The sequence below is a fragment of the Hyalella azteca genome, unplaced genomic scaffold (genome assembly GCF_000764305.2).
Source record: "Hyalella azteca isolate HAZT.00-mixed unplaced genomic scaffold, Hazt_2.0.2 contig5760, whole genome shotgun sequence".
NCBI classification, from domain to species: Eukaryota; Metazoa; Arthropoda; class Malacostraca; order Amphipoda; family Hyalellidae; genus Hyalella; species Hyalella azteca.
In genome coordinates this window covers 11,514-26,081 of record NW_025935942.1, presented here as the reverse complement: position 1 = coordinate 26,081, position 14,568 = coordinate 11,514, and positions in this window count along the sequence as shown.

Genomic DNA, 14,568 nt, shown 5'->3' with positions numbered 1-14,568 from the left:
ATACAAGAACGTGCCAATACAAGAACGGGCCAATACAAGAACGGGCCAATACAAGAACGGGCCAATACAAGAACGGGCCAATACAAGAACGGGCCAATACAAGAACGGGCCAATGCAAGAACGGGTCAATACAAGAACGGGCCAATACTGGAACATTTACGTGCCAGTGATGGCACTAAAACGTTCCAAGTAAGCGAAAATAAATGAGATTCTCAGTCAAAAATTTGCTGTTATAATTCCAATCGGTCTACGAAATATTCAGCCTCATTCAAAGTTTCTTTAATCTAAATAAACATTTTACGAAGTTAATGTCAATCGACATTGTCTCACTTATATTCAGCGGTGATTTTTTTAATTCATTGAAATGTAATTTTTATTGCATAGAACTAAAAATTATGCTAAACTGCCACTTATATTCATAACTCAATTGGAACGGTAATTCGGTTCATCAGTCTTTTTTTCAAAGCACTGGCAAATACTTAGTGAGAGATAAAAAATATGGTAACGACTTCAACTGTAGTACTCTTTTAACTGGAATTCTTTCTAAAAATAATTCTATGCACAACAATAAGCTTTTTTCATATAACACGTTCGCTGTAGTGGAACATGAACCTTTTTTCTTGCTAAATTACATTTCGGAAGGAATGTAGATTCAAGACCAGCCAAAAGACTGCAAAACCTCCCCTCTCCCGCCCCGTTGACCCCAACATCGTTGACCCCAACACCGTTGACCCCAACACCGCTGACCCCAACACCGTTGACCCCAACACCGTTGACCCCAACACTGTTGACCCCAACACTGTTGAAAGTTTGCGACGAGGTCGCGAGCTGGGAATCCCAATGATGAAATCAGCGGCCGTGGAAGCAACGATTCAATTTACTGATCAGAGTCCAGTTTTTCTAGCGCCTTGATCAATTCAAAACGGTCCACGTTAGCTAAAGCGTCAATTAAGTGATCAGAGTCCAGTTGTTCTAGTGCCTCAATTAACTGATCAGAGTCCATGTTTTCGAGCGCGTCGATCAATTCAAACGGTCCAGGTTAGCTAAAGCGTCAATTAACTGATCAGAGTCCAGTTTTTCAAGTGCGTCAATTATCTGATTAGAATCCACTTGCTATAGTACGTCAATTAACTGATCAGAATCCAATTTCGCTAGTGCGTCAATTAACTGATAAGAATCCATTTGTTCTAGTGCGTCAAGTAACTGATCAGAGTCTAATTATTTGAGCACAACCTTCAGTTGACCAGAGTCCAGTTGTTCCAGCGTGATCTTCAGTTGCTCAGAGTCTTGTTATTCCAGCACAATCTTCAGTTGATCAGAGTCTAGTTTTTCCAGCACTATTTTCAGTTGATTAAAGTCCAGTTGTCCCAGCACAGCGTTCAACTGGTAAGAGTCTAGTTGTTCCAGCACAGAATTCAACCATAAGGAATCTAGTTGTTATCTCACGACCTTCAGTTGATTAGAGTCCAGTTGTTCCAGTACGATTATCAGTTGATCAAAGTCCAGATGACCCAGCACGGTCTTCAGTTGACTAAAGTCCAGTTTTCCCAGCACAGCGTTAAACTGGTGTGAGTCCAATTGGTCCAGCACAGCCTTCAACCAGGAGGAGTCCAGTTGTTCCATCACGACCTTCATTTGATCAGTGTCCAGTTATTCCAGCACGATCTCCAACTGATAAGAGTCCAGTTGTTCCAGCACGATATTCAGTTATTCAGAAAACATTAATTCCAGCACGATCTTCAGTTGATCAGATTCCAATTGCTCCAGCCAGGTATACAGTTTATAGGAGTTCAGTTGTTTTAGCACAACCTACAGTTAATTAGAGTCTAGCTTTTACAGCACGACCTTTAGTTGATCAGAATCCAGTGATTCAAGCACAACCTTCAACTGACAAGAGTCCAGTTGTTCTAGCACGATATTCAGTTGATAAGAGTCCAGTTGTTTCAGCACAACCTCCAGTTAATTATAGTATAGTTGTTACAGCACGACCTTTAGTTGAACAGAGTCCAGTTTAACCAGCACGATCTATTGTTGTTCAGAGTCCATTCTAACCAGCAATACCCTTAGTTTATCAGATTGCCGTTGTACCAGTACGACTTTCAGTTGATGAGAGCCTAGATGTTCCACTAAAACCTTTAGTCGATCAGAGCCCGGTCGCTCCACCACAATCTCCCGTCGAAGATCCATTTTTTATCGCCACCTCCAAGCCATTGCAGCTCTGAGAGTCCAGTTGTTCCAACTTAGAACGTAGATTGAACGTTATTTTATGTTTCGGTTCGTGTCGCTGTAAAACCTGCAGTAGAGTGACGCCTATTCTTTTTACAATAATTATTTTATTCCGTCTGCCGAAGAGATTACTTTGAATTAAGGTTGGACTGCTGCTGTAAGATGATTGATATTGCTATTTTTTATTATACTTCAATTCGGGGCGTTTCAGTCAGAAAATTACTTTCATGTAGTTTATTCCTTCGCCTTCCGGATCGTGGTTTGCTGATCGAGTTGAACGCTTGGATGAGGCTTTTTAATATTTTCAGGGACTATCCTTCTAAGTTCAATGGTGCTGCGGAGAAAAATTCAGACCAACGCGGTGAATTTTAGTTAGAAATTTAATGGCAACTTGCGCTGTGAGATTCAGTGCCGAATACAAAAGGCGGTATAGAGGAGTGACACAAGATGATTGGACGATGTGGCTTTCAATTCGCTGGAGCGGCGATTTGTTAAAATTTCAATCGAGGCGATTAATATGAAAGGTCGAAGTATCGTGGATACGATCGCGTTAAAAACTTTTAGGCTTATTATTTCTCGTACGACCTTCTGATTTTAAATAAGATTGAAGATTCAGGGCTAGGAGACGGCAATTGACGAGGGTCGCAGTTCATTTGGGCTGCTGTGTTTGAAATCAGTTTTTGATCGCTTATGAAGCACTTATTTCCTTTACTTATGTTGATTAATATTATTAAATGTAGATCTTAGTGATACTCGCACTGTATTTGTAAAATCTTAGTACGGCATTTTTGCGGATACGCGCTGGACAAACCCAGCCATACGTGTGTACCGAGCTCGCAGAAAACTTCATGTAAAATTTCTTCTTTACTGGACTTAGAAACCAGAGTTTCTGATCGTCATAGTAATTATCGAAATGAAATTAGAATTAAAGGCCTTCTCCTACAAACACCCTAAGTATTGAATTGACCCTGGATTTGCGGCTTGATAGAAATTCAATGTTTTAGTGAATTGAATTCTCTCAATCAGAATGAGTACTCTATATGATCGAGTAGTAATAAGAACTCATGTACTCACTTATCCACATTTTCGTCAGCAGTGACTCGCAGAAACGCTTAATTCTAGAGAGCGCGCATCTCTGAACTGAGAGCAATTTTGCCTGACGCTGGTAAATCATAACCAAGTAATATTAATTGCTGAGATGTAAGTGTTATAATTAGTGAGCAACAGAAAACGATTATTTGCAGATAATCAGAGTTGTTCAATTTGGACATGTACAGCTGCGTGGACATGTACAGCTGCATGGACATGTACAGCTGCGTGGACATGTACAGCTGCGTGGACATGTACAGCTGCGTGGACATGTACAAGTTGTACTTACAAGTTGCATTGCGCGGGTAAAGGCGACCACCACAACATCAGGGCGGGGGAAATTAAGCACAAGTTTGGTCAACTGATGTGCCAGGCTTTGCTGCGTCAGCGAAAACGTCTCACTTCCACGGTGCTGGGGGGTGGTGGGGGGAGGAGTGCACTCAACTGTTTTATTGATAATCTGAGAACTCTGCATAATTAATATAATTGATAAATGCACTTCCTTCAATGATATGGAACTGCAAGTAGTTACAAACATTTTAAATTTAATAAAGAATTCACAATTACTAAATCTGTTTGATATGGATTAATGAAGATATTGATATCTATTATGATAAGTGAGAAATTTATATTCGTATAGAAATGATGATAGATTAAGAGACTTCATTGCGAGTTATTCGATTGTGTTATCTCGATCTCTCTTAGATTTTTCGTGATTGAAATACAAAAAATCTAATTAATTCTTTCAGAATCGTCGGGCAATGGTTTTCAACTATGGGTGATACAAATAGCCAACGTAAAAATTGAATTCACGATATAAGTTTGAAGTCCCAAGCGCGGATGTGTTTAGATAACAGTTTGCTGTTGCCGGGCGAACTGCCGCGTCGTCAGGGCGTTGCTGTCCCGCTGCCCGGTCCTCGGCCGGCGTCTTGCGGGTCGTTTGCTTCTTGGTTATCTTGGTACTTGTTTGGGACATAGCAGTCCCAGGCCACGATGGATCGCCGCCTCTGATTACCATTTACATATACTATATACCATATACCACATACCTTAATTATCGTTCATCCGCCCTAATTTGGGCCAGCTGATGCACGATGCTGTTGCTTGCTTCTCGCCGCTGGTAGTGTTGCAGGGGAGGTCGATCTGGGATTGTGCTTGCTTCCTTAGTTTCTTTAGTATTTGTTTGGGACGTAGCAGTCCCAGGCCACGATGGATTATCGTTCATCCGCCCTCATTTGGGCGTTGATGCAGGCATCTGCGCTTATCTTTGACCAAATTTAGGTGAACTGCTGAAAATGTTGTTTCTTTTTATAATTATTCTCTTAAACGCAAAACTTGAAAGCCGTGATAATCAAAAGCAGCAAAATAGTTGTAAGCTTAATCAATGTATGAGGGATCGAAGACCTCAGAGGGATATGCAGATGACGTCACTAGCGCCAATAAATGACGTCACTTTCGCCAATAAATGACGACACTTGCTCCAATTAATGACGTCACTTGCGCTAATAAATGACGTCACTTGCGCCAATAAATGACGTCATTTGCATGCACCAATGAGCGACGCCAGTACCTAACTGTAGAAAAATTTTCGAGTGTCGAAATGATGAATTGCAATAAAACTTTAGAAATGCGTCTAAACGGATAGACTTTTATTAGGTTTCCTTATGCGGCTAATATGATTCGCAGCAACTGAAAACTAATTCAAAACCAGCACTTGAAACCAGTAATTTGAACATTTACTTATCTGCCGTATGAATTTAGTGAAGCGAATTGAATAATCACAGGCGGATTTAATAAAGTGAAACTAGTCTATATATAAATTGACGGTGAAGAATGAGGAATTTATCCCAGTAATGCAACATTCAATTCACGTTGATAGTGCAAGGATACTAGGATAGTGTAACGAATTATGATATTTATTTACAATTTAACGCACATAAGAACGTTAAGCAGCAAATTCGTATTCACCTGGTGCAGCAGCCCGTCTCCGTCTCGTGCAGAAGAGCGGCTACGTCTCGTGCAGAAGAGCGGCTACGTCTCGTGCAGAAGAGCGGCTACGTCTCGCGTAGAAACGCCTATATGTCTCGTAAAGAAGCGTTATTTATAGAATCGATTCTTGATATAAGAGATTTTCTTCCATCGTGGTGTTCATTTTCGTTCTAATCTACGTTATCCAGCAAATCATGCTTTCAATCAATACATTTTATAATATAAATATATGAGCTTTTCACAGGAATAGCACGTGATTCTGGTACATTTTATTAGTTCCTTATCATCGCTGTATAATATGTAGGTTGAAAATATTCATAGTCTAAGTTCTAAAATTTTCAGCGATGAAGTTTACATAATTCCTACAATATTAAGTGTGGAAAATGGCGCTGGTATTAGAGAACTATACCCTGCTTCGGCATGATGTGCATCCGCCGGAGCGCAGCCAAGGGTGAGTGACTCTCTTAATTAACCCTGCAGCAGCTGACCAAGCGTCTAGACTGCATGCAGGCAAGGCTTGGCTGGCTTACCGTCTTGTGTGACCTTTGTCGGGTAGTACATAACTAAGAAACAGCGTCAAATGTTTACTTAAATTTACAAAAACACCGATTCAACGTTAAATTCAGTAAATTGAGAATTTTCATCCAATTAAATGTAATATTTCGATTTCAAGACACGAAAGAAGAGGGAGTAAATAGTAATTATTCATATATCTTGCATGTATTTCGTGAAGTCCCGCCTGATACAGGGTCGAGAGGAGCGATAACGCACCGAAGTAGATCAGGAACCGCACAACCAGCGATGATTTCTGATGATTTTCGTTACGTATTGTGTGACCCTGTCGGTCGAGTGTTGTCATACGTGGCCGGGAATGAATAACGCTCGATGAATAAGGCTCGAAACTTAGTAAGAAAATTTCGGTTAGGTAGGGTTAAATTATATTCGAAGATTCACTGCCCATCTTACAATAAGAAATGTGGATTCTCAGCCTTTATAACTGTCATTTTAGACACTACTGACTCAAAAACAAAGCACTTATTTTGCAATGAAACTTAAATGCAAGAAAAATTATGAGAAAAATGATGAAATACTGACGACAAAAAAATTAAGGCCCAGTAATTTCCCTGCATGGTAAGTATCATGGATACGCGCTGTGATAGCTCCTGCATGGATCCTTACAACGCCAGGCTTTGAAGACACAAGCTCAAATATCCAAAATCTTAAATAAATACAATACTTTATTATCTTTTAACCACAATGATGACGCCTCAAATAATTTTATTGCCGTCGTGCAAAACTGTAAAGATTTATAATAACATTTGAAGTCGCCATCTACAGCGTCGAACTGAAATAGATTGTCTGCAATTTGAAACTCAATCGATTCGCGTCACATTCTACTGAAATGTTGCAGCAAGTTTTGTTGTTATAAGTTCCGTGCCTGGGAAATCGTAGCAAAAAATTTAGTTAAATGCCCAAGAATCACAATGATTCGACTCGTAAGCTTTGATGACGTATCGTTGTTAATGTTACTTCCGACGCTAACAATCTGTCGACACAATCGCCCGTTGAAATTTTGAAGTTTGGTTTTATTGCTATTTTATTTCTTATGGGTCTGCTCTTCGAATTACGATTAAACGGCAGCATCGAAAACTAACGCGTCTCGCCTTCTGTGGTGTCAGGTAATCTTTAACACACCACAGTGACTCTCTTGAAAGTTTTTAAAAACTAAATGACAAAAATAATATAAATATTTTGTTTAAAAACGGTTTTGAACTTGTTCAATGCTGTCTCCGATAACTATTTTTAAGAATTTCCTAATTACTTCTCATCCCTGGATACGCGTCGACAACTTCTTATTAAACTCATCAATATCTGTAACATGTAACATGTGTATCAATCAAGTTGTTCCCGCATTTCTAAATGAGCACAATTATTTTTTCTCAACATGAAACTGTCACATTCAAGAACAGACTAGATAAAGCTATGGAAAAATATATGTTCAGATTTGAAATGCCTAGCACCATATCGAACCCGGTGGAAGTCGAGTAGCTATTTCAAACTTTTGTCAGTCGTGAAAAGATCCGGTCAAATGAAACGATATTAGATCTTCTGTGAACAAGGCACGAAAAGGAAAAGAATCGGCGACAGGCCACATCAGGCCTACACTGCAGCGCCGAGATCACTATGTTATCTTATGTTATGTGTTCTTTAAATGATAGATGTATTCATGGTGCTGTGTATAAGTTTGAGGCGGCCGGTACACTTATGGCCCCTATGAAGCAATTCCTAACTCATTTCTTTCTTGATTGTAATAACAAAGCAGTATTCGCCTAAATACAGAGAAGTAAATAACCTTTATCTCAGAAAACAAATTTTAAATTTCGTATAATCACGCAGTTGTAAAGTATCCATAACCTTGATTAATAATTATTTTAGCCACGATTTTGCTGCCCGCCCCAGCTTGGTAGAAAACGGTGGTTATTTGTCGCAAGTCATGACTCATGACCCTGAGTACCCAGTTTTAAAAATTTGACTTCACCGTGACTACAGTCCAATAGCTTGATGAGAATTAGTCCAAGTATTCCACTCCCAAAATATAAGGAGCAGTTATTTTTTCTGTGTTTTCCATATCATAAAGGCAAAAACAGTAGTTTCTTCAGAATTAGGCAACCTTGAATAAAATCGAAGTTGTGGCGGGGGAATGTTTGATAGGCGTTGCTTGGTGCCCGGGCAGCGAGAAGTCTTGGGTCTCGGCTGCGTCACGCGACAGTGCAGTCCTAACTTGCATTGGTGGTGTATCTACTGGCTCGCAGCAGGTGCTTCTGATATTTTTCTAAACATTTGCCTATGTTTTAAACTTCTACTCGATATCCTTTATGATGATTTTGAATCCATAATATTATGTATTTTTAGTGAACTGAATAGTAACTGTTAGAAAAGTTTCTACATCGATTTTTAAGCACTCCGACCAGTTTCATTCATTCAGTAAATCCATACCATGCAGAACGAATGAGGTCTATCTGCTGGACTTCTCTAGTTTATCACTTACTTGACGTGACTTCCGTCGCATTTGGAACAGTAGCGGAGCAATCAATCAATCAATTTTTCAATCAATCACCGCAGTCTGCGGTAGATAGTATCCTCAGTCATCAAACTTGTTCTTATATTTTTGAGCTCCTTAAGCTAAGGTTATTTGTAATCGCCGTTAGTATACTAATACTTCTATTAATTACAACCGAAAATTCCAATGAGTATTATTCCAATATCGTTTTTCAATTTTGTACTATTGCGTCTAAGTCGTCATGTGGAAAATGGATGATTAGGAATGATATGTGTCATATTTTGTGCGGACACGTTTTTCACTCTCTCCCGCTCTTTCGATTCCAACACAAATGCCTTATGCTTTTTCTCACTCACTCTTGTCTCATTTATCATCCGTAATGCTTTGTCTTACTCAACCTTTGTTTGGCTAGTACTCGCTTCCACTTCCCTCTGATCGTACGCTTAAAGAATTTAATTCAATGGCGAACACTTGTGTTTATATTGAACACAAGACGCTATTAGTACACTCAATAGAATGAATGAGTCATGTTGTCCAAATAGCGAAACAATCTATCTTGTTCTGATACTGCGCGGCGAGCCATAATGGATCTGGATTACCCACCCAAGGGTAAAAATACATCGCAATTTGGATAAAGTCTCCCTCAAATTTCTTCGAGTCTTAGATAGTTTTACAGCTTCCCGAGCTACAAGCTTCGTGCCTCGGGGTCACTCATGAATTATTAACAGCCTTATTCCAGGGCCCCAAAATATAAAATTTATACGTCGGTGTCGATATTCAAAATTTTATGTATGTTTAGTGCAGGTATTTTCTCTAGTGAACAACGAAACGCAAAACTTTGGCGCTAAAATCTCTAATTGTTTCATTTGACACGGAGATTCAAATTTGACCGTAATTCAGGAGACATGATCGTGACTCCTGAATCTTGAAGCAAAAGAGTGACTCTAGGAGCTGAAGTCACGCGTGATTCAGGAGTCATGCGTGATTCGGGAGTCATGCGCCATCTAGGAATCAGGCGTTATTCAGGATCAAGCTACGCATGATTCAGGAGTCCTGCGTAATTCCGAAGACTTGCATGATTCAGGAATCATGCTCGATTCATCAAGCATGAGTCATGAGTGACGCTAGAGATTCATCCAAGATTCGTGAGTCACGCGGGATACAGACTGGAGTCCCGCTCGATAAGAGCAGGAGTCACTAGGAATCGGTAGCCGTTTTTTATTCAGGAGTATCGCGTGTCTCGGCAAATCATTGTTTTGTAAGCATTGATTTCTGACATCGCAGAGCTCTCAGATTCGTACGTAATAATGTCAAGCAATATAAATTCTATACGTGAGTTTCTACGCGTGTTCTAATTCTATACTGCGAATGCTAGGTAAGGTCGAATGTCATAGAGTTTATTATCAAGGTCATTGAGAGCTATTTAGTGATCATTGCGTGGTATTTGAGGGGTCATTGCTTAATCATTGTGTTGAGTAGACATTGTGTTGTTGAGTAGATATTGAGTTGTTGAGTAGGTATTGAGTTGTTGAGTAGATATTGAGTTGTTGAGGAGGTATTGAGTTGTTGAGTAGATATTGAGTTTGAATAGAATAGAAGTGTCGGCGTTGAAGAAATAGGCCCATGGCCTATTGCCGATTCTTGAACTTTTCGTGACTTGATTCACAAGGAATCCGGCCTTTAGAACCCGATCTTTCCATAGCTGACGATTGATTGAGATAGCTGCTGGACTTATTGCCTGGTCCGTAATTTGCTAGGCATTTTAAGACTGAACATATGCTCCTGCATAGCTTCGTCTAGTCTGTTTTTGAAGATGTTCATACTCGGAGCGTCAACGATGCTATCAGGGAGGCTGTTCCACATGTCGGTGACTCGAAGCGTTGTTGAATATGTATTGAGTTGTTGAGTAGGTATTGAGTTGTTGACTATACATTGAGTTGTTGAGTAGACATTGAGTTGTTGAGTAGACATTGAGTTGTTGAGTAGACATTGAATGGTCGATGAGTGGTCTTTGAATAGTCCGATGTCATGTCTTCACATTGAGCGATTGTTCTGTGTTGTTCTGTATTGCAAAACGGAATAAGTTGTCAGACATTTGCACGCTCTAGAAAGTAGTTAGAGTTGCGCGTGTGATCTTGAAGCTCTGCATGCATAGACCATCAACACGTAACGAGGTCAGGAGATCGATCATTTGGAGGACAACTCGGTAAACGTGTCACGTCGAACACCTACTCATGGTAGTCATGGTGCCCCGTGCTAGGCAAAGGTGAGAGAGGTGTGAGTTCACTATCACGGGCAATGATGGATTCGTGATATCAATATTTTACTGCCGGATTCCATCGATAACTACAAATTACACCCTGATGGGATTTTTATTTTCCTTTGTGGCTATCTAAGGGTAAAGTGGTTTTCGATTCCAAGCTATAGAAAGTTTTCTACACCGATCATTTGATTTTTTTTCTGTGTGGTGTAATAACAATAATGATAATTTCAAGTTAGCTCTGGACTGCAACTTTTTGTTTCTGTGCTTCCAAATAATCTAACTGCATCGTTCACTTTTTGTTCTTCATAACAATTGGGGTTTATTTGAACTTTATAGTTTAAAAAATTTATCACTGCCACCCTTAACACCGGGGAGATCTGTTTGTTTTCGCTTGATGTTAATTATCAGGGTGCTTCTAATTCTGTTTGCTTTACAAGTAATTTGTTAGAGATAAAATAATTGTCAATATAATTGAACAACTTTCACCCTACCTTGCTGTTCATCAAGGTAAAAGCCTTGCGCTTCCGATCACAGCTCGTCGCGCAACTCTTCAATCACCACGTACCTAATCGTTATTTACAACGAAAAATAATTAATGAGTGTCAACACAATTAAGGGCACAAAGAAACAAAATTGTTGATGACACCCAAATGCACTTCACTGACATGCTGCTATAATTTATCAAATGGTCCACTAAGGTTCATGCGCAGGGTTAGCTTATTCACAGTGTGGTATAACTTTTTTGTGTGCGCGACGCAACTTTAGGAAATCCATTCACCTTTGGTCATAAATGCGCCCTGAAAAAGTTTGTATGAGGTGCAAACGATAAATGCTTTCATGTAAAAGTTATTTCATGCACGCATGAGTGTAAGGTTTTCTTACTCGAAAAGCTGTTAGGTACAACAATATCCCGAATTTTCATAGCTCACGTTATCAACTCACGAACGATTTTCTATGTAAATCGAGACTATAGGCACATAAAATAGAGGTCACTGAATTTGTTGTGATTCTCATAATACCATTCATAGTTGTAACATCAACTCTTGATATTTGATGAACAATAGGTCACGAAACTCTTAAACGATAATTACCCACACTCAACCTTCGTTACAATATTCAACTTCCTTTGATTGAAACACACTCTCGACCTTCACTGAAGGATTAAACTTGCATGAATTGAAGCACTTGCTCGACAATCGCTGAAACCTTCAACGTCGATGCGTTGAAACATTTGCCTACATTCCCTGAAACATTTAACTTTAACTCGTCTTTCATATTACACTGAACTATCATGCTGAAAAGATTACATCGCAACACAATGAATTCCGAGAACCTCAAAATTGCACGCTAGCAATACCAGAACTTGAGATTAGAATAAAATAAAAGACAAGGTCAATTATTACTGTATTATTTCTTGTCCTGCTAAAACTTGCACACATAAATAGTCAATATTCTGCTGAAAAAATGTTTTTATTCCATTGCCCTGACCTAAAAATTACCGAGAAATAATTAATTTCACCCCTGCACTGTCTGTCCATGCCTTTATGTTCCAGGCTCCCTGTATCGCTTAATGCAACAACAACACCTATTGATTTCCACTTCGGTGAGTTGAGAATTTAAGTTAGATCTTTCATGACAATGTCCGCTTATCTCCTTTAATGGCTTGTGGTTCTATACCAACCCTTTCACGATAGACCTACGCCCTGAAACATTTTATCATCTTGAGCTTGCAGGCATCTTTAGTGACTGAGTCTGTTAGGTCTTGTAGTTCATTCTGAATGGCGTTCGGATAAAAGCGTCTATCGGAACTTACTTACAATTCGGTGGAAGTAAAAACTATCATTGATCGACTTTAGCGTGCATCATCATCAATCACGACGTTGGGGACTTTTTTTTTCTTTCTTCTCTTTGTGTGTGTGTTTTTTAACGGAACAGTGAGTAGAACTTACAAATTATTTTTAACCATGTATTGCAAGAATCGGACAGAAACTGAGAGGTAGATTACCCGGAAATCTATCTATTTATCCAAACTGAGTTTTTTAACACTAGTATCAAGCTTTGGCGTTTTTATTTCAATTCCAAGTTCTGAATTACTATAAAATGAACGAAATCTCAGAGCACTCTCTCCATTCTCTTAGAGCACTGCCCATGTATTCATTTGTCAATTTTCAATTATATTCGTTCAATTGATTAAATTTCTGAAAATTCCTCCTATTTGCAATGTACTACAACAATTCTACTTGATTCAAAAGTTTGTCCTGCTATTGTGCGATCCGATTAACATACCTGGCACTCAGTTAATTTAAGGAGATTGCATTCATAACATTGGTGAGAACCGTATAATGAATGGTAACCTTCACGTCCTTTAGCACCCGCTTATCGACTTATCTCTCACTAATGAACGGTATTTGTCAAGCAACTACAAAACCAGTCGCTTGAAGGTTCTTTCAGCCCTACAAGTACAGATCTGAGAACGCGTGTGCACTGATAGTTATTCCCAGCTATAATGCGTAATTTTATGCGCGACTTGCATTTTCATGCAGTGTGAATTTTTCGTTCTGCAGCTTTGCAAAAAACGATAAATCTTATTAAATTTTATTACTTTATTATTTTATATCAAACTATATTTCCAACTGAGTTTAGAACGATATTTTTTAAACTCGAACTATGCTCAATGTATTGGAAAAACTCGTAACTAACTATGCTCAGTTCCCTTTGTCAAAACTAGTTCAACCAAAGGGACATGACATGAAGTGTAAGGGCATGGTAGAACTTCAACCATGCCTTTTATCTTTGTAAAAGTTTTCCTCGCTGACGGAACGCTCTCCACAATCAAGTCCGTGATGCAGCTAACTTGCTTTAAGTTGCTTACTGCTTAGGCCTATGTCTGTGGGGTGCGCAGCCGTAGACCAGCAAATTAACGCTCAAATCAGCCCTGAAGCCAACATCAACCATCTAAATCCTATAGATATTGTCATCCTGGCACCTAAGCAGCTGTAGTCAATTGACCTATCTCACCACACGAACTTTAAACCAACACTGCTTCAGCACACAAGCTGCTACTCCACATAGTTAACGGTCAATACGTTGTTCTCCAATGCTTTATAACCCATACCATCACTTCTTAAGGCCCGTTTCCACTACGGGACTGATTCTGAAGGATTGAGATTGGCCTGAGACCAATAAGCCACATGGCTGGACAGCCTGGACTTACAAACTGGCGTGCGCGTTTCCACTACGTGCGTGTGCTGGCATTGAGACTGACCGTCTGGACTACCGCACTCGCTGGCCTTTGAAGATAGATTATGCTGCCACAGTGCCACTCTTGCTTTTACTAGCTGTTGTCACTATATCATATGCGCAGGAGGAAACAAAGATCTATTTACCTAATAGCAGTTATGAAACGCAAGAATGGTTTCAAACTTCTCATTAACATAGTTTATCCGTATAATAACATGCATTCACCAAGGGCAAGGGATTAAGAAACAGCATTATCTTTTAATGTCGAGAAAATTAACTGTAATAAATACGTCACAATATTTAACCATGTCTGGTTTTTGGTCTATAGATTTAGATAGGTATCATAGAATAGCTGATAGCGTGCTCCACAAATGCTACTACTTATTATTGGTTAATGTGTTAATTTACTATTTACTGAGTTTGAGTATACATACACTGTAAGTACAATAAGATAATTAAGATTTTTTAATTGACGGACGAGTGAATCTATATCAATAAACAGATAAAATTGGTCAATGAGAAGTTTGGAAGTATTATTTCCATTTTTCAATGTTCGTGGATGGATATAATTTCTCCATTTCTTTACTTATTTTCTCTAATTCTCAAGATTCTGTCTCTGTAAGAAAAGCTTTTTACTTGCCAGAAGCAAGGTGCTTCTGTCTATAAATCGATAAGCCTTTCAGTGACATCTCTGCTCCAG